General features: G+C 37.8%; 1 protein-coding gene and 1 pseudogene across 7 annotated transcripts in view; one reads left to right on the top strand and one right to left on the bottom strand.

Moving 5' to 3' along the window:
* IMMP2L (inner mitochondrial membrane peptidase subunit 2) overlaps positions 1-27,655 on the bottom strand; it is an 890,955-nt gene that overhangs the window by 701,449 nt on the left and 161,851 nt on the right. The window lies entirely within an intron of this gene.
* LOC122209993 lies at positions 24,288-25,130 on the top strand (annotated as a pseudogene).

Here is a 27,655-nt window from a genome sequence, read left to right on the forward strand (position 1 = left end):
TCTGACAGTCACCAAGAAACTTTCAGGGGTCCCAGAAGCTCTCACCCTTTTCCGAGTACATATTGGTGTGAGGACACATTTTCTGCATGTACTTCAACTGAGAAAACATACCATGGCAGGTTGAATGCAGAAGCAGATATGGGAATCCAGCTGTTTCAATTAAGTCAGACATTAAAAGAGATTTATAAAAATGTAAAACAGTGCTACTCTTATCACTAAACATTTTTGTTTCAGAAAAACATATTTTTCACAAGAATACCTTATTTGTATTAACAGAACTACAGCTGTATTGTTTTTTAGTGAATTAAATATATATTTTTTTAATTTTCTCAGTTTTAATTTATAAATGTTAAATATTGATTTTAAATGCTATATATTGATAAAAAAAACCCATGAAAGCTCTTTGGGGTCCTCAATTTTTAAGAGGTTTTAAAAAGTATAAACATTGGGTGCCTGGGTGGTTCAAACGATTGAGTGTCCGACTTCGGCTCAAGTCATGATCTCACGGTTCCTGAGTTCGGGCCCCACATCATGCTCACTGCTGTCATCCTGTCAGCACAGAATCCAGAATCCAGTTTAGATCTTCTGTCCCCTTCTCACTGCCCCTCCCCAACTTGCGTGTGCACACTCAAAAAATGAATAAACATTTTTAAAAATTTTTAAGTATAAACAAATTAGCAAAATCCAGTAATAATGCCAGAATTCCTTTTAGTAAATAATAAAGTCTATTTAAATTTGAACAGCTTTCTGAATAATATAAAATACTAGGCAGCCTTTCTAACTGCCATAATAGAAAGAACATGGTATTGAATACATGGATTTAAATACCAGTTCCCCAACTTATTAGCTATGTTGGCATCTGGTCCTTATTATTCTCACTTATACAATATGACAAACTCAACAGTAAGCATATCAAAACTAAAATTACTGCATTTCTCAAGCGTTCTTGAACATTTAATTACCCAGGATTATATAGAGTAATTTTTATGTAATTATATACATTAGCTAATTCAATTATCTGGGAGTATATTTCCCAGCTACTCACTATTCAGAGTTACAGATTCTATAGTAGCAGTTACAGCATAGTTGAGTATGACTGAGACCATCACAAAATTTTCCCTCACCCAAATCACATCTGCCTTGCTCTATGGAGTCTCAGCAAAATACACATTTGTTCAAATGCCTGAATGGATCCAAAGATTTCTTTCTTAGGACAATCTTGGTGGTATCTATGGGTAAAATCTAGGGATGCTCCTATTATTCAGGGAAGAAGAGTCTCTGTAAGAGAACTGTCTAGAACACTTACCTCTGACAGCAGAAGTTTCACTTTATTTTAATTTGTCAGGCATCCAAATTCTAGGGATATCCTTTCCATTACTAACAATATAATAAGCTCTCAAAGACCATGATCTCTTTTTGTCATCTAAATTTACAGAAAGTCTTCTTGAGGAAAGTAAGGTTTGGGTTTTTTTTTTTAATTCATTTATTTTTGGGGGGGAGCGCCCGCATGTGCGCACACAAGCAGGGGTGGGGCAGAGAGACTGGGAGAGAGAGAACCCCAAACAGTCTCTGGGCTGTCAGCTTGGAACCCCACACAGGGCTCAATGTCAGGAATTGCAAGACCATGACCTGAGCCAAAATCAAGAGGCGACGCTTTAACGTACTGAGCCACTCAGGAGCCCCACAGAAAAGTAAGGTTCTGAGAAAGAGAAAGATGCTCTAAAGCAATGGTATTCTTTTTATTTTTCTCCCATACTCCAGAAAGAATTTTCTAAAAGTCTGCAATACACTTTTTCAGTTGACATCTAAAGTTTTTCATCACAAGTTTAAATGGTTACAAAGGATGTAACTTCCTGTGTGTTGTAAATATTCCCATTTTAAAATGAAATGGTTACATCATTCTTTTAGGGGTACCAAAGGAATCTAATATCCACAGCAATTTTTACACACCATTATCCATTTTTAAAATACACTTTTTATGAAATTTTACATTGTTCACTTCTTTGTTTGAACTCATTTTTACTCATTTCCTCCCAGCATTTTACCCTAATGTGGGTTTTCTATCTCTACTGTCTATTAAACTGTCTCTTCCTAGAATACTTTTGCCTACTTACTGTCTGGCTAATTTTTAACTGTCCTTCAGGGCCCAATTCAAGCATCTTCTTTTCCGTGAAGCTTTCCTGGATGCCACCACCGGTATACACACACACACACACACACACACACACACACACACACACACACACGGGAAAGTTTATTTTCTTTGTACTCCCACAACACTTATTTTATATCCAAATCATTTCTCTAAATGTCTGTCTCCCCAAGTAAACAGTAACCTCCATGGACTGATAAAATAAATGGCATAAAGCAGGTAATGAATATTGAGTCACATTGAATAAAATACAATTAAATTCTTAATCACAAGAACTATACTAGCTATTGTAATTAGCGTATTTGCTTCATCCCTGCTCTTATGCTTTTGGTGTTTTCATGTTATCTGATCATTTTTATGTTTTGATTTTATTTTGCTGTTGTTGTTTTGTGGGTTTAAAACAAAAACTTCTACCCCAGTTCTTCTGGCAATTACACAGGGTTATAAATACACATATAGAGCATGGCTATGTGACTTGGATGAAATTACATATTCTGTCTCAGTCACAGTTTCTTTATATTAATTAAATAGTAATTATTAGATCATATTAGGTAGGTAGGTAGTATCAAATTGGGGACGCATGTGAAAAATTTCATATCACCATAAACATTATATATAAATTAATTGTTATTAAAATCATATCCAATATGCAAAAATTCTAGATTAGAACTTTAAGCTAACAGAGAATGCCGTAAGAAATAAGATAGACTTTAAATGATAAGGTCATAACCTTTTTGCTGCTGAACTTTAAAATTTTAATTCAGTATAATATTAATATCCTGGAGTGGACTTTTCACGATTCTGTATTTCATTTCCTGTGCTTCAAAAAAGATGTAGAAAAATAAATGATTTTTTTTGAAATTGGTCAACTGCTGAAACACAATCTGCTGTCATGAATATTTCATTTATTGAAAATATTTTCAAGCTTATCCTTCTCAACAATCTCACATCATAATGCTTTATTTCACCTGCCTGTGACAGATATCATTACTAATCTCACACAGCTGCTCATCTCCTACCACACGAGAGCAGTTACTGCATGTCCTACAACATGGCAACCAATCCTGACACGCATGAGGAATACATTCACAAATACATAAATGACTATAAATAAGGCAAAGTATTAAAACATCACAGGTTATGAAGGATGCATCTTAACTTAAGTCAGAGAAACCCAATAAATAACCAGTTTGCTTGAGGGTGAAAAGAAGAAACAATCACCAACTGGTTCAAAACCACAATTTAATCAACTTACAGAGCCAGTAAATCTAGCACCTAGATCTTGGTGTTTAATGCCATTCCTCACTATAAAGAACCAGGACTTCTTTGAGAAAAAAAAAAAAAAAAAAAAAAAAAAGAAGAAAAAGGTTTATTCCAGGGCGAAGCAGAGAAGGTACACAGTGACCCTGGAGCACCTCATTATGCCAGAAAGTACAGAAATGATAAGAAATGCCACAAGGACTCAGAATTGTAAACCACTGGGGCCTGGAGGAATAGGAAAATAATAAATATAGTAAGAAATGGTGAGCAAAGGGAAGGTTCAGAGAGTAGAACTGAGCTGACCAGTAAAAGGTGGAGAAGCCGCCAGCATCAAAATATCACTATTCTGCAACCATTTCAGTGAAACATAGATCAGGCAAGAATTATCAACAGATGCTAAACTGGGAGGAGAAATTTCCCTTAAGAGCAGAATATGTACCTGTTTTCAAAACATCTCAGATCACTCACTAGTAACAACGGGAAAATTAGTAACTATAAAATGGAGAAATTGGACAACACCTTGACCAGGTGGACAGTGAGTGCTTCTGGACATGCTATCTGGAAAGGAAACATCACTGATACAATATTCTGTCCAGGAATGGATAATCTGAATGCAAATCATGAGGAAATATCAGATTTGCCTCAAATGGCAAATGGCAAATGGCAAAAAAAAAAAAAAAAAAGAAAGAAAGAGAATTCGGTCTTCTTCAAACATACTGATGTTACAAAAGACAGACAGGTCCAAGGATTATTACAGAATAAAGAGACCAGGGAGACAGAATGACCCAATGCAATACTTAGTCCTACTCTGGATCCTGTGCTGGGGAGAAAAAATAAACACTTCTAAAGTACATTACTGACGGCACTGACAAAATTTGAATATGGATATTACATTAGATAATAGGTTACATCCATGCTAGATTTAACTAAAGTTAAAAACTATACTGTGGTTATATAAGAGAATACCTTATTTTTATGAAATTGCACTGAAATATTTAATGGTAAAAGACAGCAATGATAGTAAATTATTCTCAAAAGAATGAATATATATTCTGTGTGTGTGTATGCTTATGCGTAAGTGTATACAAAAGTATAAACATATGTATAAATGTATGGGGGTCCTTTGTACTATCCTTACAACTTTAAAATTATTTCCAAATAAAAGGTGTAAGAAAAAAAGCAGAGGAATGGTAAACACAAAATTCAGCACATGAGACGGAGGTGGAGGGATCGGACAGGCAAGTGCACGGATGGGCGTGAGGTGTCCACGGTCCTGGTGACAGGGGCATGATTTGCTCTTCTTAACTACAAATATGTGACAGATATTCTTATTTGTGTAAAATAGCATATTAGAAAGGAGAATAAAGGAATAAAAGAAAAATAATGCTCTGTGAATTGTTTAATAATTCCTTTCCAAACTACTTTAAGAATATGAAAAGTCCTCACAATGCAAGCACAACAGGACATTGACTAATTAGTATTTCTAACGTAATAATCATCAATTTGTTTTTATTACACCAGGTTCAAAGTGCAATAATGGTTTCAGGCCCAGTTCTTTAGTTTTCTTTTTTCTTCCTCAATTCAATAGTATTTTTTCCCCCTCAAAAGAAGGTTTTTGTTGTCTTTAAACGTTAACACATAATACAATTAAAAAGGTTAATACAAATAGTTATTATAGTTAACATACTGCTAAGTACCAGGAACCATGCTAATAAGCATTTGATATATGTCTTTTACTCTTCACAAATCACTCTTAGTGACAAATCATGCTATTTTCCTTCTTTTCAGGTGGAGAAAAACCAGGCACAGAAAGGTTAGGTAATTTGCCCAAGGTCATGCAGCTAGTAAGGGTCAGACTTAGAATGTGAATGCAGAGAGTCTCACTCCAGATCTCATACTGGGAAACACCATGCTCCACTGTGTCTTTATTACCTTCCTGAATTTAAGATTGTGACCTCAAATCATTCTTGCATTGAAAACATAGGTAAAATGCCCACACAGTACTTTAAATCCAGTCCTTTGAGCCGGTAAGTAAAAAACAAATTCTAGCTGTTATTTCTATTCAGTGTGGGCAGAAAACGCTGTATTTAAAATTTAGAAACTGACACTATCTTAGATTTGTATTTCCCCTTTTCTTCTCTGACCACTTGTGGAGTAAAAAAGAGTGTTGTTGAGTAACTGAAATGCTACCAGAGACAAAGCAATGATTAGAAAAACATTTAAAATATTTTCAATCTATATACACTAGATAAACCACATTTTAAAAATATTTAGTATGTTACTCAGAAAAGGCTGATTTTGCTGGATATAAAAAAAGAGCTTTCCAGCATGGTATAACCACTGATAAACAGTGGCTGTAAGCCATGTTGTTGCTGCCCAGCATCCATCGCCCTTCCTGACATCATTTCAACTCCCTTTTGGGGAATCTTCTACTTTACCATGTAGTCCTTGTGGAAGCAAACGTCCAAATATATGCTCTCCAACTATGGAACTTAAGGTGATCCTTGGAGGCTCTTCCAGAGAATTTCTGCTCACTCGCTGGTACAGGTTGGTGGGCACGTAACTCAAGGTTAGCCAATCAGACACAATCTCATGGGACTTTGGTATATTAAGCAGAATCCATGCACATACTAAGGTTGTGGTCACAGTTGATTCATGTCAGCAACCGAACCTGGGTATTTTTGTTGAGTACTCCCACTACCAAGGCCTTCAGATAGATCTCCCCATCTCCCCTCTGTTCCAAGACTAACTATACAGACTCCCTTCAATCTGAAGAGTTTCTCCCAGTCCAGAGACTTTTTGGCTTTTAAGTCAGAATCTGTTTCCTGTGCTGACAATGACATTAACAAAGGTGATAGAGATATAAAATAAAATATAAAGTCATAAGGGGATAAAATTACCTAATTTTGTTTAGCATTTCTTTGAATGACTTTAGTTCTTATCCATTGGTTTGATATATTGGAAGATATGTTGGCCAAAGAATTTGAGGACCTAGAATCTTGTATAAGCTTTCCATCAAGTGGCTTTAACATCTAAAGTTGAATTCACTCTTGTGTTTGGTATTTTTTTCTCATCTATGCATTAAGATGGTTTGAAATGCAAGTGTTCTTGCATTCACAAAATATTATGCTTTGTAGAAAAGATCACATTCTTAATAATAATACCAATAGCATAGATCTTCTTGAAAGAAGATTAGCACATGGATGATGCTGAATTTAGTATTTCCCACTCTTTTTAAGTAATATTATTTCTCATACAAATAAAATATCACAGTAGTTTCTAATGTAACAAACAGAAATCAAATAGTTTCAGGCTGTTTCCCTAAGGGAATAACATCCCATGCCTCAGAAGATTTAGCTGCAAGAAATACACAGGTTTGAAATACCACTGCTCAGTAAATACCACTATAAGATCCACAGGCAAAGCAATGCATCTTCTATATATTTTTATCTTTTCTAATATCACAATATTCTCCTGAAATGTGCTTTCCTTCTTGTTTTCCAATGTATAATACTATCCTTACACAAAAGCCTCAAGTTCAAGAGAATAAATAATTCCTTTTAAAATTTATTGACGGTTTGATAGACATGTTTTGCTAGCTGTATATAAAAACTGTTTGGTGCACTTACAAGGAATATATCCTTAACAATACCAGGGGTTTAATTTTTCTCAAAGATCTAAAATTACTGCGTCAAAGTCAGCCAAAATTTTTAGAACTGGCATTAACCATGGATTGCTGAGGATCTAAAATACCAGGGGGTAAAGCATATCATACAGTTAACAGTTTTGGTACCAAAACCGAGACATCCATAAAGAGTACCGTTATGAATCTTTAAAATTTAAAAAGCAGAGCCATCCCCAAAAAGCCACTCAAACCAAGAAGACCGACGATCATTAAGTGTACAAAATAAAGATTATTTAATATTAGCATCAAGCATTAACTGTATTTGAAAACCTATGAGATTTTGTTCCTGACATGAAATGTTACTTCCCTAAACCCAAGCTTGAGTTTACTATTTGTTCCTAACTCTCAACACAATTCAAAGCACAAGGCACTCCATCTATCATGTAGGTCACTACACTGAATTCCAGGGTAGCTAATAAGAATTGGTCCCTGGCCTTAAGGCACAGACGGCCATGAAAACTGACTAAATATAATATGGTAAATGCTAGAAGAGAGATGGTATCTACTGCAACCTGTCAAGGAAGCAATTAATTCTCTTTTGGGGCAGAGAAAAAAATACAGAAAAAAAGTGATATATTAAACCTTTATTTAAAAAAATTAAAAATACGAATACTAAATCTCTTATCTAGATAATAAACTTCAGAGTCTATCATATCAGAGTTTAATCCTCATCTCTTTCCATTTCTGGCCATGTGAAACTGAGCAGATTTTCTGGAAATCTACAATGTAACCCCCATTCTGGCACTCACTAGTTCTGATCTTGGGCAGTTCACTTCACTCTAGACCTCAAAATTCCTCATCTGTGAAGGAAGTCATGGAGTCATGCTTTAAGATCTTCAGTTTCCCTTCTAATTCTAACATGAATCTGTATTTTACATAAAATTATGGAAAATTCCTATCTCTTTTGGAGGTCTCCATTAAGCAAATATTTACAGAGTACCTACTATGTGTCAGGCACTCTTCCAGGCATCTGGTATGTATCAGTGAACAAAATAGGATAAAATTTTATGGAAATTATACAGAAAATACCTTTTGAGACACTTTTCAAATTCTTTGCTGTCTTCTTGTTCATAAATCATTTCCCTGTGAGGTTTACATATACATATTTAAGATATTTAACACTGGGAAATTTGAAATAATAATGGATATTAACATACAAAGGGAAATTCATAGATGGAGGTGAATATAGTTGGCATCACCACCATCAAGATAGGTTTCTCTAAATCTACACAGAATCAGTGCCTCTTAACAACCTGATATAAAAGGCAGTAGGTTAGTGAGCTCTCTTAAGCCAGGTTAGTATAGAGACCTCTTTTCTTCCTCACTTAAGCTATTAGCTAGTTTCTTGAGCTCTTACCATGTATGTAAAATTGCCACATGGTAAGAAAAAAATAAACATAAAAACCTATGATCTCATTTCTTTTTCAGAGATTCCACTTCCCTACTTGGTATTTTTCAGCCTTGTTCTAGACCATCTATTTTATTATACAAGGTCTTTATTTGAGAGTCATCTATTATCACTTTTCAAAAACTGATTTATTATTCAAAAAGCAATTGTGAGACATCAGCAATTTCGGGCAGCTGAAGAAAAGAAACCTCACTCTGAGTCTGTCAGGGAACTCAGGGTGTGAAAGGATACAAGATGAGGTGAGGAAGAACAGACTCTCCCTGTTCTCAGAATCACGGTGACTGGAGGAGGCACTCAGTCTTCCATGTTTGGACTCCTCCTCTCCATGTGCTCTGTCCTTTACCCAGCTACTTCTTTCTCTGTGGGCCCTTTCCCATTCTCTTGTGGTAATGCCTTCTTCGTGGCTGCCACAGCCTCCTGGATTCTACTGCCCTGCCTTCTCTCAGAAATACTGCACACTTCTGCCTCATTTTGTGCACTGCATCCCTCTCCTTAGGAGTGAAGGTCTTAACGAGGGTTCTGATCAGTCTCCTGTAAGGGTTCTGATCAGCAACTCTGTGGAACAGACTTCTCATGTCCAGTCCTTCCATGACTATGTATCTTTGCTTGCCTTTCTACAGTTAATGGCAAAGATAATGGGGTGACATGATTTATAAAGTTAAAAAAAAAAAACACCTGACAGTATACACATAAGGTACCCTTTGAAAAAGGACTATGGCATAATAGGTGACACATGATTTCTAAGACACACCGTAACTGTTAGGCACCTTCCATGGGCTGTTCAGCAATAAAGATACTGTCTCACCAGAGAGGCTGTATATATAGAAACTTAATTCACAAGTCGTGCCACGAAGTTAGGTCATTTCTTTCAAGACACAGGAGGCAAGTATATATGGCATATACTAGAAATTTAAAATTCAAAATGTTGTGGAGAGGCGGGTATGTGTATATGTATTTTAGAATAAACAAGCTCAGCTTGAGAAACTACTCTTTAAAGCTAAGCAAAACAAACATCCATCCAAACAAAACACACTGTGAAATATATCTACTTTGAAAGTTGAGCCAGTCGGCATCAAATATGCACTGCAAAGGGGCATGTCTTAGACTACAGCTAGTCAACCATAAGGCATCATCTCCATGCTGTGAAACTCAGACTACATTAACAAATGACCACTATTCTGGATGAGAAAGCAATCACCCTGGCAACTACTTTCCAAAGCTTCAGCCTCCCAATCTTGCCAGGGAGGAGCAGGAGCACAGCACAACTCCTAGCCTGACGGTTCTGCTCTGGCCTCACATGTAAAAGTTGCAGGCAACTACAAAACAAAACACGGCATAGAAAACTTTGGGATAAACTTGTTTTAGGGTGAATACTTCTGTAAGAGACTGGAGACACATAAAAGAAAGGACAGCCATCTCTTTCTCTCCTTCTTTATGTGGATGAGTGGGCAGAAGGCATATCTGTGATATGACAGGAATCACGTTAGAATGAAGCAGATGACAAGGAGAGCAGAGAAGTGATATATACAAGTGGGACACAGGTGACACAGTCAAAGCACTAATCAAGCCTCATCTACTCCTGACCAGCTTCTACCTGCACGAAGGAGCCTTGAGGCTTTCACACTTTGAATAAGATATCACTTCCTCTGACTCCTGGGACCCCATCGGCATAAACTCTAGGGAGAAGGCAGGAGCTCCAGGTAGGACCACCCCTCCCAGCTTATGCAGCCAGGGACAGGAGTGAAAACTGACAGCCCTTCCCTGCCTCTCAGCAGGGCTCACAACCTTACCACGTTTATAGTCCTGGGGATCATCACAGTTCATCTTATTATTCCCTTTATTTCCCTTTTTCATCAGTTTTCAGGGAAGCTCCAAGGCCAGGTCATATCTAATTCCCACATGGCTCTGTGGGCAGCGAGACAACCCCACAGTAACCAGGGACTCTCCCTCCCTCTTATCTGCTTTATGCTTCCCATGACCACTTATAAATATCTCATACACAGATATATACATATCTGGTATGAAATCTATTTCTTGGTTTCTCCCATTAAAATGTAAGCCCTCTGATGGGGCGCCTGGGTGGCTCAGTCAGTTAAGCGGCCGACTTCGGCTCAGGTCATGATCTCATGGTCTGTGAGTTCGAGCCCCGCGTCAGGCTCTGTGCTGACAGCTCAGAGCCTGGAGGCTGTTTCAGATTCTGTGTCTCCCTCTCTCTCTGCCCCTCCCCTGTTCACACTCTGTCTCTCTCTGTCTCAAAAATAAATAAACGTTAAAAAAAAAAATTTATAAAAAAAAAAAAAAATGTAAGCCCTCTGAGGGCAGAGATTTTTGTCTCTTTTGTTAATTACTGTATACTCCACACACTGAGAATACTTTCACATTGTTTGTGAAGACTATCAAAAAGATTTTTTTTAAATGCTAGTTTTTGTAGGGAGCCTGGGTGGCTCGGTCGGTTGAGCATCCGACTTCAGCTCAGGTCAAGATCTCACAGTTCGTGAGTTCGAGCCCCGCGTCGGGCTCTGTGCTGACAGCTCAGAGCCTGGAGCCTGCTTCGATTCTACGTCTCCCTCTCTCTGACCCTCCCCCGTTCATGCTCTGCTTCTCTCTGTCTCAAAAATAAATAAACATTAATATATATATATTTTTTTTTTTAAATGCTGGTTTTTGTTTGTTTATTTTTCCTAGACTTTACAGATTTTAGTCTTTTGGGAGTGAAGAAGGGCTTGACTCACAATATACAGAATTAACATATTCAAAACACATAAACGCTACCAAAAACTATGAATATCAATCTGGAATACTGCTCTGAAATGAGCTATTTTGGCTTCTTTTACTTCCATAATGACACTTCATATAAAATATACATTCTCAATTTTAAAAATTCAAAATTAACTGCTTTTCTGATTATTTCTATAAGGTTTCCATTGTTCACAATGTATTTTTCAGAACCAAACACATAATAATCATTTTAATGAGCATGTTTTCTATCTTTTATATGGAATATTTTAAGGCTCTAAAATATTCATAAGCATTCTAATTTCCTAAGTGTTAAAAGGTATAAACAATCATATTTGCCTAAATGTGTTCAAAACATATGTCCATACAAAAACCTGCATAAAAATGTTTATACCAGTTTTATTCCTAATTGCAAAAACTTGGATCAACCAGATATTCTTCAATAGGGGAGTGGATAAACAAACTGTGGCATATCCATACAATGGAATATTATTCAGTAATAAACATAAATGAGCTCTCAAGCTATAAAAAGACATAGAGGAATCTTAAATGCCTATTACTAAGTGAAAGAAGCCAGTCTGAAAAGGTTATATACTGTATGAAATCAACAAAGTGACATTCTAGAGAAGGCACAACAAAAGGCAATAAAAAGATTGGTGGTTACAGGGGTTCACGAGGTGGGGGAGTGGGGTAGGAAGGAATGAGGGATGAATAGGTAAAGAACTGGGAATTTTTAGGGCAGGAAGGTATGATACTATAATGCAGATACATAACACTATGCTCTTACCAAAATCCATAAAACTGTACAACACAAAAAAATGAACCCTAATGTAAACTATAGACTTCAGTTGATAATAATGTATCAATATTTGCTCACCAATTATAACACATGTTCCATATTAATGTGAGTTGTTAATAAAATAAACTCTGTGTGTGGTTGGGGAGGTATATGAGAAATATCTAAGGAAATTTAAGCTCTAATAGCCATCCTCTTCCTTCCCAGTCTACCTAAGAGGTCATGAACTCTATGTATGGGCATGGATATTAAGAGACACTATTGTTTTACACTAGTAAAACAAAACATAGAAAAACCTGAGCAGTCAGAATTTGTAACCAGTTTCATTTTCCTGTCACAAATACCCATAAATCTATACACATAAAGTAAATGACTAGTCAGGATAAAAATGAAAATCAAGTGTTGATTTCATCTGTCTTGTTATTTGTTGGGGGAAGGGGCCTAATAAAATTGTCTAGTTTTCTCATTACAGAGAAGGAAATGATTTACCCCAAAACACTTAAAAGTGACATAAATGATGGTGGGGGGACCCACCACATATAGGAAAAGAGTGATCGCATGCCTTTTGCACCGTGATTGTTAAATAAGTATTTCTTAAACTTCTCTGCAACTATATGCCAGGGAAAGGGGGAAAAAAACACATTTTCCATGAAAAGGAAAAAATATTAGAGATGGTCAGAAAAGTTACTATAATAGAGGTCAAGGAGTGTGGCATGCTGGAATAAAGGCTGATACCACCAGCCAGGCGGCACTGTTTTGAAAACTGGATGAGAAGATGTTTGTAAATGTACTTGGCAAATATCAGGAAGTAAAAACATAAAATTGAGGGAAACACTGGGTAAAGGAGAGAAAACTATCTTTCAATGCTGCAAAGTAGGGCTAAATAGAAAAGAGGCAATACAGTCAGGATCCCCTTTCCTGGTTCCTTGATGCTCCATGTTCTGCCACTTGCAAAACTGCTCAGGGGTAGATTCTAATTCATTATTTTTCTTGACAACCTCAGTTATTACTTTTGCTAATGCTTTTAAGTCCCTCCAAGAGACAAATAGGTTAGTGAAGATTATGAACTAAAGGAAAATGCCTTCAAGGATGGGATGAGGATAGAATGAATTCTTACACCAAAAAAAAAAAAAAAAGCAAGATTTGATTCTACATATTTTACAAATTAATTTCTCCTCCGCTGAGTACAGTGGTTCATAAATCAACTGACTCCTAAGAATGAACGAAGAACACAGGGAAATACATCAGTGATTTAAATGAACCTATTTTTAAATTAAGGACAAGAATGGCTTATGTTTTAGAAAACACTGTTTTGAACCAAATCAAAGCTTCAAAATGCTTTCCTGTTCCTGCTTTGTTAATCATGGAGGAAAAATTGCTAAGTACTCTTTCTGATTCTAGGTTCGCTCTGACCCTTTCCACTTTAGTCTTCAGTGAAGACCCCATTTAGTTCCTGAAAAAAACCAAACCCTCATTTTTAGTCACTTCAAATTATTTAATGGGAGCTGCTTTGAACTATCCAAGCACAAGCCAGTCCTTAAAAATTGCTCACATGCTAGAGTTTGACAGTGTCATAAGTGCCTATAAATATTGAATAATGCAAATTGGTAACCTGTTGACAATGCATTTGCATAAATCAAGAGAATACTTGTGTAATAAATTCACATCTGACCTTTTTAACCTTTCCTACTATTGATCACTCTGCAGCTGCTAAGGTCCTAGACTAGGCTTATGTCAGTTAAAAAAAAAAAAAAAAAAAACAGGAAGGAAAGAATGGCTTTATAGGAGAATGCCTGAGAAAAAGCTATAGAATGTGGTGATAAGTTAGTTCTGGGGAGGAAAAAAAATCCAACACTGGAAAAAAATGACAAGGCTTAGCAATTCTACAAAATTCACTTTTCCAAGTCCATGCTATCTCCACATTATTACTGTCCTTTTATCTAACAATCACAACTCATCTGATGTACAAGGCATCATAAGGCTCCCTGCATTTTTCACAGTATTAAGGCAAGAAAGCAATCCATATAGTTCTCATCAACTTAAAACCAAAGGACAGTCAAATCCTGAGAGTCAGACTAGTAAAGACATAAGTAAAATGGCTTGGGTCGTAAATCAAAAGCTAATAGAGCCTGAACACATGAGTCTGACCCGTTAATAGTATTGTCTCCTAGCTTGGTAACCCAAGTGAGAAAACAAAGTGTAGGGGTTATCACCGGTGCAAAGACACTGGACGCTGCATCTGATATGAGCTGTAACTATCCCACTGTCCAGAAAACTTCTTACATGAAATCAGGTAAAACTGTTAGCACTAGGACTACACTTCTGTCTTCAGGAAAAAGAAAATATGAAACTTGCACTTTGGGTACATTTATGAATGATACCATGATCAAATAGACTTGAATATTTTGGGTTAATGCTTAAAATTCCTACCAGGGTTTTGCCTCTTTCACAGCAAAGGTCATGCATAGCAGTCCTGTCTCCCACCTACTCGGGAGGTGCTGAGCAAGAGATTCTTAACTGAATGATTAACTCAGCAGAACTCCCAGGATGGAAACTACAGACTAAAAGTCCTCTCTATCAGCACACAAGAGGCACATTTGCCAAGTATCAAAGAGAATAGGCTTATTGAGTGTTGCTGTAGAGGAGAGGCAGATGGAATGATAAAAGCTACCAGCAAACATGAAAAAGCATCAAACAAAATAACGGTCTTGTGAGATGGTGGCACTCCTGCCACCAAAGAAGTGGTTCTCACTCCACACTCTTAAAATTTTGTTTCCTAGGCCCAGTACACAACTGGCTTATTTATGAAGTCAGAGGTGAAGCCTGCCAATATGCAATTCCAACAAACAACTGAGTTGATTCTGATGTAGGTGTAAAACAACATGCGATCCTGGCTAAACAACCAGGCCTTAACAAACCTGTGGACCGATCACCCACATCAGGTAGAAGTGACACTTGATCAACTATGAGATCCCTTTGAAATTTAAGCGTCTTTATTTCTCTAAGATTGTGAAGGCAGGTAAAGCAAACTAGCAACAACAATACAATAAACCTAAGAACATATATGACCTAATACGTTATTACAGTGTCATGTCTAAGAGACCAAGCCCTGGGTTTAATATGGCCTGGGTTCAAATCCTATACCACTTACTAGCTCTGCGATCTTAAGCAAATTACTTATCTTCTCTAAGCTCCTTTTTTTTCTTTTTTAATGGCATAATACTCAGCTCACAGAGAAATTATGAGTAACTAACTTTGTGTTACACACTCACCCAAAATTATAAAGAATAAAAAGTAATGGAAAGGAAAAAATGAAAAAAAATTGACATGGTTTTTAGTTCAAAAAATTATAAGTGAAAAAAAAATCCTAACTACATATATGTGTGTGTATAGCCATATGTGTATATACATATGTGTGTATACATATGCCATGTGTGTGTATACATATGCATATGTGTGTGTGTGTGTGTGTGTGTGTGTGTATAGCCAAGTCAGTACATATGAAAATATTCAACATCAATAGCCATCAAATAAATGCAAATCAAAATCACAATGAGATACCACTTTACACCCACTACTAGGATGGCTATAATCAAAAAGACATTTAACACATTAACAAAGATGTGAAAAAAGAGAAACCTCCCTACACTGTTGGCGAGATTATAGAATGGTGCAGCCACTTTAGAAAAACAGTTTGGCAGTTCTTCAAATGTTTAAACATAGAGTTACTATGTGATCCAGCAATTCCACTCCTAACTATATACCCCAGAGAACTGAAAACAGGTAGTCAAACAAAAATTTGTAGTGGAAGGTTCATAGCGGCATTATTCATAATAGGCAAAAGGGGGTAACAATCCAAATGTCCATTCACTGATGAGTTGATAAATAAAATGTGGTATATTCCTATAATGGAAGAATATTATTCAGCCATAAAAAGGAATAAAGTACTGACATATGCTACAACATCATGAACCTTGAAAATATTGTGCTAAGTGAAGGAAGTCAATAACAAAGAACCACATGTTGTATAATTCTATTTGTATGTTCAGAATGCAGAAATCTATGGAGACGGACGGCAGATTCGTGGCTGTTAGGGGCTGAGAGTGGAGAGATGGCTTGGAGGTGATGGCTAAGGGATATGGAGTTCCTTTTTGGGGTTATGAAAGTATTATAAAATTGATTGGACTGGTCAATGTACAACTTTGTGACTAATACTATGCCATTGAATTCTACACTATTATACTATAGATGGAAAACATCCTTCTGTAGTAGAAATCTCTGATGCTCTTCATACCCTGTACCCTTTGGATGGTGAACTGCCATCCAAACCCTACCCTCCCTCCCCATTTTATGTCATTCTAATAGGGCTATCAGGGAAGTCTTCAAACCCCACTTCTGCCATGGAAACTACTCACAAATTACTGCCACTTAACTCTGAGCTGTTTCTATTTCTATGCTTCCTGAGGCCTACTCATTCAACTCAATTTTCTTTTTTTTTAATTTTTTTTAATTTTTTTTTAATGTTTATTTTTGAGAGAAAGAAAAAGACAGAGTGTGAGTGGAGGAGGGACAAAAAGAGAGGGAGACACAGTATCCAAGCAGGCTCCAGGCTCCCAGCTGTCAGCAGAGAGCACGATGCAGGGCTCAAACTCAAGACCTGCAAGATCATGACCTGAGCTGAAGTCAAATGCTCAATCAACTGAGCCACCCAGGCGCCCCAGAAAGGAGCTTTAAAGATAGAAAGACCTAATTTTAATCTTAGATTTGCCATTTACTATTATAGTGCTCTTGGGTGATTATAATAACAATACCTGCCTTCAAGGATCATTTTTTTGAGAAAATAATTGAGATAATAAGATTTACTATCAACCCAGAGTCTGCTTTGGATTTTGTGCCTCCCTTTCTCTCTTCCCCTCCCCCACTCATACTCTGTCTCTCTCTCTCTCTCTCTCAGAAATATGTAAACATTCAAAAAAAATTTTTTTTAGAGGTGTGGCTGGCTCAGTTGGTTAAGCGTCTGACTTTACCTCAGGTCATGATCTCATGGTTCGTGGTTCGAGTGCCACGTCAGGCTCTATGCTGACAGCTCAGAGCCTGGAGCCCACTTCAGATTCTGTGTCTCCCTCTCTCTCTGCCTGTCCCTGCTCGCACTCTGTCTCTCTCTCTCAAAAATACATAAACATTAAAAACATTTTTTAAATAAATAAAAAAAAGTCTTTAAAGCTCCTTTCTTAACCAATACTTCTGGAATGTAAAAAGATTTTAATGAGTAGCTGAAGAACTGAAGCAAAAGCATTTTTATAATATTCATTTGCATTAAAACACCTATATTTACAAAGCAACAAATCAATTTTCAGAATCAGCACAGCTATATAAACCTGAGGCCTTTACTTCTTGGCACTGGAGAACTTAACACTATCAATTTCATTAGCACTCTGATAAAGGTGAAATCAAATTAATTCAAGCCACTTACATGATAAACTTGTGATCTTTATAAACACAAAAAACAGATTAGTATAGACTCCTAATGGTGTAATTATTCTGCAACAGAAATAGGTACACAATTCCATAATAATGCAAAATAATATAAAATACACTGTAATTACTACTGAATTGTTACACAGTAGATCTTTCCATATTTATGCATATTTAATTAAAATGATATTTATCAAAAGGCTAATGAGACCATTTTGAATCCCATTTACTGAAAGGCTAATGAGACAGTAGAATATGAGCTGTTTATTAACTGAAGAACAAGATATGTGGCATCTATACACAGTAAGAGAAGACCAGAATTAAAAAATAAAATATCACTGAAAGCTTCTCATAAACCTTACAGTAGAAAAAGTCATGTTGGAGATAAGAAAGACCATGTACCATGTCAGCTTCCCACTTAAACTGATAGGTAAATGAAAATGTATACTCTAGTCAAAGGACTTATCTAATGAGAGTATACAAATTATTATTCCATTTTCCAGGATTGCAGTTGTTATAGGCATTTAAATACAAGTCATTTTACAGTTAAAAGGCCATGATGCTTCCAAGGCAAAATAAAATTTTGTAACACTGCATCTAAAACAATCTCACAGTAGATCGCTACACCTCAGAAAAGCACTGTTGATATTTCACTGAGCCAAAAAAGAAAGTTCCCTTATCACGTGAATAGAGTGGAAAGTAACCCTGCTGAAAGGCAAGTGGAAATGCCAAGTCATTTTCTCAAAGAATAATAATTAACAATAACTATGTATCTGAAGGCTTTCAGTTTCAAAAACAGAAAATTCCAGAGATATTGAAATGACACATATTATCAAAACCTAAATAACAAAACTGTTTAGTATGTAAATGCAAACTATTTGTTCATCAAATAAACAGGAACTCGTTTTAAGAGAAAGTAAAAAAAAGTAGCAGGTCAGTTCAAGTTTGGATTTTTTGGATGAAATAGCAACTTTCTAAGCCAAGACCTTCGTTAAATATTTCCCAATATTCATAAAAAGATTCATACACATACAGAAAGTTTAGGTGAAAAATACTATATATACATATGCTGCATTTGGCAACTCTACAGGTAATTTAGTATTAGGAATTATCTGAACAAAAATATTAAGTAAATTACTAGAAGAGGGAAAAAATAGCTCCATCAAAAACTACTCAACATAAATTAACAGGAAAGAATTACATCATTACAAATTTAATTGTTAGGAAAAAGTGATACTTTATTATTTCACCTAAATAATTTGAAGGCACTTCAGAGTAAAACATCTTCTTGTTAACACTTATTCGATAGTATATTTATTAGTTGTCATATTAAGGCCCTGCCAATAGAGGTTTTAAATATTTATTAAGAAACACCTCCAAACATTCAAAATGAGACTATACTTAATATCTTCAAAGAATCTGAAATAGCATATTATATATTTATTGACTCCTAGAACATGCTCCAGCCAGATAATGATCTTTGGTCAAAGTAAGAGCAGTCCTGTCATGTGGGCCTCCCCACGTAGACTGGAAATGGCACTCGGCACTCAGAATATAATAAAAGCAAAACTGTTCACCTAAGGAGAAGCGAAAGGACTAGTTCTGTTTAGATTTTTATTTTTCTTTAAAATTTTAGTCTCTTGAAATCCAACTTCTTGAGTTAATACACAGCTATTAAAAAGCAGCAGACTTGTAATCAATACCTTCACTAACAGCTATTCCCCAGGCTCTCTTAAATATAAGCACCAGAGTTTTGCAAGATGGAAAATACCCAATTAGGTTTTCCTGAACCAATTTAGCTTGTCCGGCTATTGAGTATTTTGACAAAAAATATATTCACACTCTTGAGTTTGTGAGAGAAAAATTAGTCCTTTAATTAGCAGTAAAGCTAGTCTAGAAATGAGCCATCTGGCTTATCTCTGATATACTCTGAGATTGTATCATGTCATCAGAAAATTTTTTAAATACCAGGCACAATTTGCTAACCTCAGAGTACAAACTTAACTTCGGCTCCCTTCATAGAAACTAACAGACCTGTTTCTCTCAAGTATTTGAGTGGATTCTAAGTGAAAACCATCAAGCTGTTCTCACTGCTATCCATTTTCCATGTTGCCAGAAGAAGAGAATATTCAGCTCCTTATCTGATATCCTTATTCATATATAAGTAGAAATGGGAATAGGAAAACCTTGTTATCACCCAAGAGCTTGTATTTCAGTCAGCGAGGGCTGAGACAACACTGCACAACTGTTGTAGCTAATTAACACTGATGGTTAAAGTGATGCCTTTGAACCCATGTGAACAGCTCTTCTGGACTTGAGTTAGTCAGTAAATATGTATTGAGCACACACATTGCACCAGGCATTGGACATGTCACAAAAAAAGAAACAATGTAAGGATTTTTAAAAAACAGATATATAGAGTCTGGGTAGGAGATATATGCGCACGCGCGCACACACACACACACACAAACACACACACACACACAAAATAATAAAATCTGGTAAATGCTGTAGACTCACGTGTAAGATTGCTGCCAGTATAGACCTGTGTTTTTCAAAATAGGTATTCTGACTTATTTTGTGAGCCTTAGAATCAATATAATCAGTTACAATCAGTTTTTTTTTAACATAATGGATTAAACACTATAATGTACCTCATGAAATAAAACACTGTTTTGAACTTCTGGTCCAGCTTTTCATAGATATAAATTTAGGTATAGACACAGAGATTTAAGTATAGCTGTAGACAAAAATATAGGAAGACACACACATATACACATATCTTGGCCACAGTGTAAAATATGCTTCTTACTTGGTATGGGCAAAAAACCTTGAAAGCCACAAGTATATGAAATTTGCCTGATAACTCAAGGCAGGATTCATAAAGGAAACAGCATTCGGGTTGATGCCATATGAAAAAGTTTGTACAGTAGAAAGATAGAAGGCTTCCGGAAAAAGAGAACAGGGTATATATAGGTTGAGTACATTGAAATGTGATTAGGGCTACATGTTGAAATAACATTTTGGATATACTGGATCAAATAAAATGTATTATTAAAATCAATTTTCACCTCTTTTAGCTTTTTAAAATGTGGCTAATAGAATATGTAAAATTACATATATGGCTTGCATAACAAAGTTCAATCGAATAGTAATGGTGCAGATGATGAACTAGAGAAGGAAATTACACTTGCAGTGATGAGGCCAAAGTTAGGCTACTGAAATAGCCAAGACGAGAGAAGATGACAGTCTGGTCCAGAACAGTAAGAATGGAGAGGAATAGGAGAGAAAAGTTCAAGAGAAGAAAACAAAGTAGAGAAACAAAACTTGGTGGTTGGCTGGATATAAGGGATGAGGGAGAAGAAGCCATGTATCCATTCATTCATCTAAACATCACATTGCATGCCTAGGATATGGTAGGTACATGTACCGTGCTGGTTGTGCTATAGTGAGCCAAACGGAAGTCTGAAATGCTTATCAACATTCTGAGCTGGGAATGGAGTCAAGGTTGTTATCACAAACTGAAATAGCACATAAAAGAAGAGGAACAGTTCTGTTATCATCACATGTATCTATCATCTCATTCTTGGACATTCCTTTATCTTCTTCTATGGTCTAGGATATTTAATAGAATATCTGAGAAGCAATGGATGTCAGGAAAAAGGTCCAAGCTGAAGCTAGAAAGTTTGGAGTTATTATATATAATTGGCAGACAATCCCTAGGAGGGGTTCCGAGCATTCACGGGGAGGCTGTAGAAATGATAAGGGCCATGAGTCCAAGTAAGAACACTAAGGACACTAAAAAGGAGAGAAAAGAAAGAGAGCAAGTCCTCTAACAGAGAGAAGCAAATATGAAGGAGAAAAATCCATGAAGGGTAGAGTCCCAGAAACCAAAAGAGAACATTCATTAGAATCAAGTAAGAAGAGTAGTTTCAAAGAGGCACTGGAAAAACATTTAACATTTACAAGTCAAAGATGGATGAACTTCATGAAGGTGATCCCAGCAGAGTGGTGTAGAACACAGGGGAGGCAAGGAAGTAGAGAGGCCAGGTAAAGACATCTGTTTCTAGAACCCTACTTGTGAGCAAAGGAATGATAAAGTAGTGAGCACAGAATCAAGGGAGGGGTCTGGGTGCTTTCATCTTCTTGTTTTGACTCGAGGGAGACTTGAACATGTTCAAAAGCTTGGAAAAGCAATCAGGACAGAGGGGTAGTTTAAAAGGGAAGCAATGAAATAATTAATGGAACAAAAGCCTAAGGAGCTCGGGAAGGAGACCTAGGACACAGGTGCACAGGCAACTTTTGACTAGGAGAAAACATCTCTTCCCCAAAGATGGAAGTGAAGGTGGCTAAAGAGATGGCAATCAATTCAGATGCAGGTAAAAACTCTTTCAGTATTAAGGGGCGCCTGGGTGACTCCGTCGGTTAGACGTCCAACTTCAGCTCAGGTCATGATTTCGTGGTTCATGGGTTCAAGCCCCACGTCGGGTTCCATGCTGGCAGCTCAGAGCCTGGAGCCTGCTTCAGATTCTGGGTCTCCCTCTCTCTCTCTGCCCCTCCCCCACTTGTACTCTGTCCTGTCTCTCTCTCAAAAATAAACAAAACATTTTAAAAAAAGAAACTCAGTATTAAAATACTACTCAGATTATAAAGTAATCACTGGGCTCCTTTGGTTAATGGTAACCACAAATGTGGGTCCAAGGTGGTTCCATGGATCTGATTCATACCTATGTACAGTAAATGCACTAAAGCCAAAGGCACAGACTTCACACTAAGAGCAAGTCAACTTCCATCTACTCCATGGCCCATGATTTACTTTGCTCTAAAAACAAAACAAAACAAAAACCCTGTAAGAAGTGATTATCATTAGTCTTAAAGAGGAAAGAAGGGAAAAAATGGAGGCTAATGTGTATCAAATGCAGGAAACCCTCAGGTCCCTCTAGGATTTCCACCTGCGTACATCTGGAGTGGAAGTTGTGGGACAGAGCTTTCCTCCTCTCCACATAGACCCTCAAAAGCTCCTTCCCAAGGGAAGAGTCCCAGCTATCACACTGAGCCACAGTTTAAGCCATCTGGTAGAATGACTGTGACTTAAAGATGAGAACCCAGAATTCCCTCTACCTCTACTCTTAATATTTCTGGTTTTGGACTAGTGAGCATGAATGCCTAGGCAGGGTCTATACTCCTAGCAGCACAGTCATAATCATTTTGTGTGATTAAAAAAAAAAATCAGACCTGGAGCTCCTCACCCCATCTCTGCCTGAGTCTCTCCACTTACAATTGAAGAGGTAAGGGGGTTGTACCTCATTGGAGCAAGAAACACAGGTAAGCCTCCAAACCCAAGCCTCACTGTCCAACAACCTTCCCTGGAAAAGCCAGAGATTAAAGGTTACCAAATATTCTTTCAGCTAGGAAGCAGCACTTTATTTCCCTGATGGCTTCTATGCTTTTTTATAAATCCATTCTTCAGTCCAGAACTGCAGAAAGCAGAAAGGGTAAAAGTAGGTAATTAAAACATCAAAATCTTAACTTAAAACTCCCTTACTCAAAAGCCCTTAGTAACAGACAAACGAAAATTTACACAAAGTTTTTCTGCCTCATTATTTTTCATTTTTCTTTTCCTTAGTCTGACTCTCCTGAAATCCTCTCTCCTTCTTGCAATATGTTCAAGTCCATGAATATCTATTTCATATGTCACCTTCTTGATCTAGGAAGCCGTCTCTGAACCATTCAGTTAAAGTATCACTGTCTCATCTATGCTCTCATAGGCCTTGCTTATGTATCTATTAAATCCTTACTTACTCAATTGTATCTTCCCTAGTAAATCAGATGAAGGTTGAAACATTCACCTGTGCATCCTCGACCAGAGCACTTTGTCCAGGCTGGTCCCTGCTCTAAGCCACAATTCATCTCTTCGTCCCCTGAAATCTTACAGCACTTCGTGGGGCAGCAACTGGGCCCAGCAGTCCTCCACCAGCAGAACTTTTTCGGAAGAAGGAAGAAAGCAAATAAAGAAAAGTAGAAGAAAAAGAGACCTAGAAGGATTTTGTATCATGCATAACCAATCTGAAGTAATCTTACTGCCCAGACTGTAAGAACTCAAGGAGCAATCTTTTGACTCCTCAGCCAATCACTGTTCTGTTTGGCCTGGAGCTATGGGAAATTTTAAGTCACAAGGCTAGAAGGAAGATCCACAGGCAGTGAAAATGAGTCATGAAGCAGTCAGTGGGACTGAGGCCCCAAAGACAGCCAGCAGTTGGGGTTGTACCCCAGATTTTCAGAAAGTGTATTTTATACACATATTTTTTAACTGGTTAAAGTATGTTAGGAAGCATACAGATTATATTTAATAAATATGAATTTTCTAACTTGATTAATAATGGCAAAAATTAATTTCTAACTTAATTATTAATAATGGCAAAGCACCTTATAAAGTACATGACAGCACACAAAGTACTTCTAAACCCCTCCATTTTATACTTGAGGAAATGAAGTCTCAGATAATTTGGAGGAGTTCTGTTAAGGCCTCATTCAACAACAAATATTAAATAAATACCTTCTATATGCAATGTGCTGGGATTGAAGCAGTCCTGCTTTCATGGAGCTTTTTCTTATGGGAAAGACAGATAATAAAATAAATAAAATATATAGTATGTCAAATGGTGCTACTGGGAAAATAAAGCAAGGTGTGTAGGAAATAGGGGTTTTAAATAAGACGGCCAAAGAAGGACTTAATGGCAAAATGACATTTGAGCAGACACTAATGGAGAGGAAGAGAACCAAGTGGTTGGTGTTCTAATCTGAACTGTAACCCCAATCTTGGATTGCTACTGTTTATGTTATTTCAAATACCACAATTTGCCTTGAAAGAAGACATTGGGGCCCGCAGGAGCTGCAGCACCAATATGAATGGAGAGGAGAGCCCAGCCAGCAATCCATGCTGGTGCAAAACGTCGGACTCTGGATGTCCCTGCACCATTGGTCTATAGTTGACAGCAAAGATAAGGAACCTGAAGTCGTCTTCATTGGGGACTCCCTGGTCCAGCTAATGCACCAGTGCAAGATCTGGCAGAAGCTCTTTTCTCCCCTTCACACACTTAACTTTGGCATTGGCAGTGGCAGCATACAACATGTGCTTCAGTGACTGGAGAATGTGGAGCTGGAACGAATCCAGCCCAAGATTGTGGTGGTCTGGGTGGGTTCCAACAACCAAGGCCCATAGCAGAGCAAGTGACTGATGACTGGTGAACCAAGGGCAGCCCAGGCCCAAGTCATGATGCTAGGCCTGCTTCCCAGGAGCCAGCACCCTAATATACTTCATGAGAAAAACCAGTGGGTGAATGAGCTGGTCCAGACGGCACTGGCTGACCACCCACAGGCCCACTTTCTTGATGCCGACCCTAGTTTTCTGCACTCAGACAGTACCATAAGTCACCATGAAATGTACAAAAATGAAAATCTGAGCCGCCTGGGCTATACCCCTGTCTGTTGAGCCCTGCACTCCCTGCTTCCGCATTTGTTGGCCCAAGGGCAGAACCAGGGTGTCTCCCTGCCAGAGACTATAACCTAAGCATCCTCCTTCCCCAACATTAAATTCTCATTCCTCAAAAAAAGAAGAAGAAAGAGGAGGAGCAGGAGGAGAAGGAAGAGAAGGAAGAGAGGGAGGAGGAGAAGGAGGAGGAGGAGGAGAGGGAGAAGGAGGAGGGAGAGGAAGAGGAGAAGGAGGAGAAGGAGAAGAAGGAGGAGGAGGGAGAGGAGGAGGGAGAGGAGAAGGAGAAGGAGAAGGGAGAGGGAGAGGAGAAAGAGAAGGAGGAGGAGGGAGAGGAGGAGCGAGAGGAGGAGGGAGAGAAGGAGGGAGAGGAGGAGGGAGAAGAGGAAGGAGAGGAGAAGGGAGAGGAGGAGCAGAAGGAGGAGGAGAGGAAGAGGAGAAGGAGAAGGAGAAGGAGGAGGAAGGAGAGGAGGAGGAGGAGAAGGAGGAGGAGAGGAAGAGGAGAAGGAGAAGGAGGAGGAGGGAGAGGAGGAGGAGGAGGGAGAAGAAGAAGAACAACAACAACAACAACAACAAGAAGTAGTCGCAGTAGTAGCAGCAGCAGCAGTAGTTGGGACACAGGCTGCCGAGCCACAGGAATGGCCAGGTCCTCCAAGAAATCTTGATTTGAAGAGGGCCTGCCTTCACATTGGGTCTTTCACATCTGTAGACACGGGAGGCCAGCAGAAAGGACACTGTGTCCCATGGGATAAAGCATGTGAAAGTGCCTTTCAACCGCTGTACAGCTACATGGTCAGTATGATAGTGCAATGTGTTAGTGCTAATCACATGTGGTTTTGGGGGCCTTATTAAGATTGCTCTCCTGATTTACTACTGGTACCTGGTAGAGACTGAACACCTGCCCATGGGATATCAAGTGACTATATGAATAATCAAACTACCCATAAAAAACTGGTGTTATCCGACTCGCCAAACCATAGAACTAGACGGGCCCAATAGCAGTCCACTCCCTACAAGACTGGGAACATGGCCACAACTAAGCTGAATGAGCAGATGACTCAGACTACTATAGTATCTGGCCCTATTCCTTGAGCACTTCTCCCTCAGTCGTATAAATTGGCATAACAAGTTCCCTCTGACCAGTTAATGGAAGAGAAAAAATGATGGGTCTCATTCATTCACAAAAGGATCTACACTGAGTTGGTAAAAGCTAGGTGTGAGTGGCCACTATGCAACGCCACCACTCATTAGTGTCCCCGAAACACAATGGTAAAGAGAAAACCTTCCACTGGGAAGAACATTAGGAGACATGGAATGAGGTAAGGGTATACACTGATTAATCATTAGTGGCTTAAGAGTTGCCAGGCTGGACAAGAACTTAGAACAAACTGGAAAACTGGTTCGGTTTATGGCACCAACTGGTCCCATAAAATTTTCAGTAAGCTGCAAATTTGGGGTGCTGCCCTATAAAATTAAGTATATGCTTAAAACTAGTAATCATTTTATGGTGCCATCTTTCCCAGAACGTATACAAGGTGGAAGTGAGAGTGGTCCCTCTATTTTCTTTATGTGTAATTAATAAAAATATTGGAATCATGTTTTCTAAATTTGGTGAAAAGCATAAAATTACAGATCCACAAAGTTCAGTGAACCACACTAGGCAAATTAACATGAAAATCACACCTGTACATGTTACAGTCAAACATAAAACTAAGGCAAAGGAAAACATCTTAAAAGCATCCAGAAAAAGTATTCATTACAAACAAGAGGGCAATGATATCAATCTTTTTAAAAATAAGTGTTTTAATGGAAGTATAACTCACATACAGAAAGGTGCACAAATATATTTGGCATGACTCGTCGCAAAGTGAAGATAACTATGTAACCACCACCCATAGCAAGTACAACACTAATATGCCCTTATTACAGCCTTTATCCTAGCTAGTCATTACTCTCCTTCCTTCTCAAAGGTAAGGACACTAAAGCCACAAATTGCCAGTGGTTAACCTTTAGATAAATTTAATACATGATGTATTCTTTTTGCCTCCTTTAACATCTGTGTTGTTACCTGGACAGTTTTCCATTTGTTTTCATTGCTATCCAATGAACAAATAGGCCACATTTCATGACTATACCTGAGTTTATCCACTCCACCGTTGACAGACATCAGAGGTGCTTCCATTTGGGGCTATTAGGAAGAGCACTGCCATGGACATTCTCATGTACGTCTTTTGGTGTACACACGTATGCATTTTTGTTGGGCTCTCTATGATACCTAATAGCCCACTTTTAGAATTTTTTGGTCCTTAAAATGTCGAGCTTAATGGTTGGGAGGTCTTAGTACTGAATGGAGGAAAATGGTTTCAATGAATTAGATGTGGACACTGCTCACGGGCAAGTTTGGGCTTTCTCTCTGAGAAAGAGAGAGAAGGGGATTGCTCTACGGGCATGGTGAGGGATGCCTTTTAACAGGGGGAAATTGCATTGCTGCTATATGATGGAATAAATTTGACTATACGTGGGGGGAAAAAAGGAGGAAGGTCTTGTCATTTAGAAAAGTCGTAGGGGAAGCAATGCCCTGCTCTCAGCATTTCAGGCATATTAGGAAGTAGTTCAGAAAATCATGAGCAGGGCTCATAGCACTATCCTGTGCC

Source organism: Panthera leo, chromosome A2, assembly GCF_018350215.1.
Source record: "Panthera leo isolate Ple1 chromosome A2, P.leo_Ple1_pat1.1, whole genome shotgun sequence".
In the NCBI taxonomy this organism is placed as follows: domain Eukaryota; kingdom Metazoa; phylum Chordata; class Mammalia; order Carnivora; family Felidae; genus Panthera; species Panthera leo.